The sequence below is a fragment of the Adiantum capillus-veneris genome, chromosome 15 (genome assembly GCF_014529385.1).
Source record: "Adiantum capillus-veneris isolate H3 chromosome 15, ASM1452938v2, whole genome shotgun sequence".
NCBI classification, from domain to species: Eukaryota; Viridiplantae; Streptophyta; class Polypodiopsida; order Polypodiales; family Pteridaceae; genus Adiantum; species Adiantum capillus-veneris.
In genome coordinates, this window is record NC_140945.1 from 27,580,254 (window position 1) to 27,586,253 (window position 6,000).

Sequence of the window (6,000 nt, forward strand, 5' to 3'; positions counted from 1 at the left end):
CCTTTGGCTAGAATTTCCATGGGGTTTGAATGTGATCCACAAAGTACATTTCTTATTGATGAGTTTCCTTACAAGGGATGTATTTCACCTGCCAATGATCTCATTTTTCCACCACAATTTGGTGGTGAAAAAATGGTTGACAATATGCTATTGGGGGAGCTGCTTCCCTATTTGTTTCAGTTTGATTAGAAATGTGATACCCTCTTTTCCTTTCCTAGCTTGGTTAGCTATTGAATCTTGCTTATGCCTATGTTTCAATAAATCCTAGATTGGACAAGTGGATGATCTTTCTTATCTCCATACTCCAATTGTGTGTAGCTTGGACAAGTGGTGGTACCTGAGATTAACACTTAGCTATCCATTTTGAGAGCAAAAATGTTTTAAAATGTGGATATTCCTATTTTCCACATTTGAAAGGAAACTCTAGTTCGGACAATTGGTGGACCTTGAAACCAAGCCCCCATTTCTATAGAAAACGGTGAGATAAAATACCTTCCATGATATAATATAACATAGGCTTATGATCCTCTATCAGTTTTCCGTGCTTAGCTTGGATAAGTGGTTGAAATTTCTTCTTTGTATGTTTCAGTAGAGTGTAGCTTGGATAAGTTTGTAATATTGCTTCTATCTGTGCTCCAATGAAGTCTAGCTTGGACAAGTGATGGGACTTGATACCAAATCTCATGTGCTAAAACATAGCATATCTTAATAGAGAATTAACACACAATGTAGTGGTTTCTATTGCTTACTTTTGACATTTGGTGAATCTTGTTTCTTTCCATGCTCAATGGAAGCATAGATTAGACAAATGGTAGGCCTTGCTTCTCTCCACCATAAAGAAAAGATTGGACATATGGTGGGCCTTAAAACTAAAATCTATATACTACAATGGAATACTAGTTGGACAATTGGTATACCTTGAGATCAACTTCCCATGCTACTAGAGATGATAGGTTGGATGTGTGCATAGATAAATCATTTAACCTAGCCAAGGGAAACTAGTAAAAGGTCCACTAATCAATCTCAAATGCATTGAAGTCCTAGTGAAGTATGAAGAGAAGCAAGGTATACTAATCTAATTGAATCATGAAGAAAAAAATGTATATCACTAAATAATCCAAGGTATGAGAAAGAAATTTAAGGTCCACCACTTGTTCAACCTATACTATGTTGTAGCATGGGCCTTATAAAATCTATAACATTAGATTGTACTTTTTTAGTTTGGGGAAAAAAAAAAAGATTAAAGTCTTTTTTCTTTAATTAAGTCATCGATTGCCTCATTTTTCTAGAGTTCTACTCCATCAAGAAAGTTAGAATCTAACGTAAACCAATTAAGACTCTTTTGGATCTTAGATTAGAGAAGTGGTGTCCTACTTAGATAATTTTTTTGTACAAGTGACAATTGATATTCAAAGGCCCTTTAGGTTAACACATTACATACCTAGTTATAACCTAACTTGGATGACTAGTGAGTGTTGCTTCTCATTATGCTGAACAAGGAAGGCTTCTTTTGACTTTAGATAGTCACTTTGCCCAATTATACGACATACCATAAATGGTGGGAGAAAATAATCTCTATGATGTAAGATAACATAGTTTGGACCAATGGTGTCACCTAGCATAGGTTGGGACAAATGGTGTGAGACCCTCTTTTTCTTCCCTAGCCTAGTTAGTTGTTGAATCTTGCTTTTGCCTATGTTTCCATAGATCCAACCTTGGAAAAATGGTTGATCTTTCTTCTCTCCATGCTCCAATTCTGTGTATCTTGGACAAGTGGTGGATTATCATGTTGAATTGGTTGCACAAGTATGTTGGGACCAATGGTGTGAGACCCTCTTTTCCTTCCTAGCTTAGTTAGCTGTTGAATCTTGCTTATACCTATGTTTCAATAGAGCCAATCTTGGCCAAATGGTTTATCTTGATTCTCTCCATTCTCCAATTGTGTGTATCTTGGACAAGTAGTGGATTATCATGTTGAATTGGTTGCATGAGTATGTTGTTTTGGCTATTTTGTTGACATTGATGAAACCAATGTGATATCTACTCAGCAAAGTGAAACGGGATATGTGCAAGGTGGCATTAGATTGAGATTGTGATCATATTACGGCCAAATTATGATCATTGTTGTCATCTAAAGATTAAGATTGTGATTAAGATTGTGATTAAGATTGTCATTGTGATTGAGAGTGAGAGTGTGATTGAGACTGAGATTGTGCACAAGATTGAGATTGAGATTTAGATAGCTCGGGGGTGGTCAAGAGGTTATGAAATGAGCTATGTTGTTCTTGTAATCATTATCTTATATCCTTATAGATTCTTTTTTTCATCTATTTATTTTGTGTACTCTGTATTTTTCACTATCAACGTATTTTGCTCTCCCGTGTTGCATCATAAGTGGTATCGGAGCAGTTTCGATTCTGCGACAGTGTGATGAAAGCCTTCAAGCAATGATCGAAGGAAGATACTGAGGGTATTATATGTCTCATTGAAGATCTTAACGCGTGTGAGAAAGCTAATAAAGGAAATGGAGTATCTGATGCAGAAGATAAAAGTGGAGGTAAATGATCAAAGGAGAAGAAGCGGAAAGAACGGATGACGATGATGAGGACTCCAATGCGGAGAAGCGGCAATCAAATAATCCTTCAAGAAGGCTAAGCTCAATGAGTTTGATGGTATAAGAAAGACATGCAAAGATTTAGAAGCGTGGATTGAAGAACTTGAAGATTTGGATTATGCTTTTAGTATGGAGAACAAGATCACCAAACTTTCGAATGCCCAAACAAAAGCAATCGATAAGGTAGTATGGAGTAAGATGACTAAAGTGGAGACTATTGGCAATGAACATGATAAAGGTGTGTCATTTGATCCTCTTTTCTAATGCCTTACGTCTTTGATGAATCCTTTAAAATCTTATGTGATCAAATTCATGCATAAAATTTGAGATTTGAAATTGAATTTCTTAATTGATTTAGGTAGTACACATTGATTTTATTCTCTGAATGGATTGAGAAATTAAACATGAAATTAATAGACTTGTAGATTTAACTTGTGATAATAAAAGGTTCACAAAATAACTAATTGAAAACCTGTCTTTTTCTTTGAATAGTCATAATCATAAGGGCAATTTTTATGTCTTCATAAACATGGGTATACATGATATAATTATTGGTATCAATTAGATGATTGAAAATCATGTTTTGATTGATTGTGAAGAAAGAAAAATATTTCTTAAATCATTTAATAAGGATAGTCACACTCTTCATGGGGAAGAAAGAGATTCTAAATTTAGTTTTGGCCATGAAATTGATAAGGTGACTTAAACAAGAGTGTGAGACTTTTATAACTTTTACAAATGAGTTAAAAGATAAACCTAAGGAAATAAAAAAGAAAAAAAAATCACTATATGTAGAAAAGCTTCTAGATGAATTTAGGGATGTTTTTCTTGATGACCTACCATGTATGCCTTCTCTTTGATCACTAGACCATGGGATAGATCTATATCCAAAATTTAAATTGTACTCTTGATCTCCTTATAGATTCAACATAGATGAACTTAAGGAACCAAAACTCCAACTAAACGACTTGCTGAAGAAAGGGTTAGTCAAACCTAGTGTATCTCTTTGAGGTAGCCTTGTTCTTTTCCTCCAGAGAAAGAAGGATGGGACTTATAGGTTGTGCATTGACTACAGGGATCTTAATAAACAAATTATTAAAAATAAATATCACCTTTCATACATTGATGAGTTGTTAAGTCAACTTAGCAGTGTGTAATTGTTTTCAAAGATTGACCTTTGATTTGGATACCAATAGATCAAAACCAATAAAGGATATATTTTCAAAACTGCTTTTCATACACGATATGGGCACTTCGAGTTTACAGTTTTGGCTTTTGGTTTGACTAATGCATCCATGACATTCATGTGTTTAATGAAGAATATATTTCATTCATATTTTGATGACTTTATTTTGGTGTTTTTGGATTATATGTTTTTTAAGAAAAATCTAAGAATGAAAAGTATTATAAATTGCATTTAAGGAAAACACTTGAAGTAATGCTCGAACATCAATTATATGCTAAATCGAGTAAGTGTTTCTTTGCCAAGGAAAGAATTGTATATATGGGAAGGGTAATCTCTCAAGAGAGCATTCATATTGACTCTAATAAGGTCAATATGAATGCTCTCAAGAGAGTAAGCGTTTATTTGCCAAGGAAAGAATTGTATATATGGGAAGGGTAATCTCTCAAGAGAGCATTCATATTGACTCTAACAAGGTCAAGACAAATGAGGAATTGCCGATCCCAAAAACTATGAGAAATATGAGGAGTATTTTGGGGTTAGCACAATATGAGTGAGCACATATTAAGATTTTTTCTAAGATTATGACATGTCTAGCTAAACTATCTTGTGCATGATTGAGAATTAGTTAAAAATATATCTGTTGATGATAGTTTCATCGATTACCACATAGTGCTCTTGGTTTAGAGCAGATGTTTTGGCATCATTTGTACTTTTTCTTTTCTCTCTCATGGACACATTGGTCTTTACGTGGGAGGTTGTTGGGGTAAAGCCCCATGTGGCCGGTTAGGCCAAGTGCCCACCCACTATACTTATTCATTATGTACATAATAGAATAAGAGGGCTCACATGCAGAGAGTGAGTTTTAGCCCCTGCAAACACAAGGTCTCCTCTTCTCCTCTCTTCTCCATTGCTGCACACACTCACACACGCTCTCGCTCGCCCACTTCAACTGGTATCAGAGCTCAGGAATTGGGAGCACCATTGGAGCTCAGCGGAGAAGCAGACAGAGAAGCAACAAAAGTTGCAGCACGTTTTTTCAGATCTGTTTTGGCCTACCAAAACGTCTTCATTCGTTGGCTGAGGTCATACTTGTGATGGCCTTGTACAAGTTTTGTACGGTTTTCTTTTCTCTCTCACGACCACATTGGCCTTTACGTATACCAATTGAAGTGCGCGAGCGAGAGCGTGCGTGAGTGTGTGCAGCAATGGAGAAGAGAGGAGAAGAGGAGACCTTGTGTTTGTAGGGGCTAAAACTCACTCTCTACATGTGAGCCCCCTTATTCTATTATGTACATAATGAATAAATATAGTGGGCGGGCATCTAGCCGAACTGGCCACATGGGGCTTTACCTCAACAACCTCCCACATAAAGGTCAATGTGGCCGTGAGAGAGAAAAGAAAATCGTACAAAACTTGTACAAGTCCATCAAAAGTATGACCTCAGTCGACACCCTCTGGCTCACTCAATCTGTGTGCATCTAGCTCTAATTGTAGAGGAAGTATAGAGCGTTCAACACCATAATCCTCACCAAAGCCGCACACATCTTGCAGGTATCTCACCATGCGCTGCAAAGTGCCCCTATGCTCAAGCCCAACGTCAGTCACTGCATGAATAATTGCTCCCATTGCAAATGCACCTACTGCAAATGCAATCTCGGGTCTTGAGATGAGTATCTCGTACATGAGACTCCTGAATGCTGATGCAATCCTAGCAATATCTGCCAATTTGACCATCTCAGTCAAATCTGGCTCAGAACTCCACTCATGGAAATCACCCTGACACCCAAACTCCGATCCTTGGAATCCATCCTTGTGTCCATTGCATGTCACATGTGCACCAAGAGCATCTGTCGGTCCTGAACCTTGTATGGTAAGAGCAATGCCTAGCTCTAACTCACATACATAAGCCTATGGCCTAAGCATATCCATGAATGACTGAATCATGGATGAATCCTCAACACTCAAGCCATCCATATCTGTCATCATATCCATGAATGACATGCCCTGCTGCACAAATGTCTGCACAACTGGCTCAACATGCTCACAAACTGGATCATGCAACCTATCCGCAAAGGAGACATGCCTCGTCTCTCTGCATGGCTGCATACTCACGAAGACTGTGCCGTCTCCTACGTGATGTACTCACATCGCATGGATCGTGCCAACACTAGCACCTCTTGCTATGACTAGCTGTCCACAC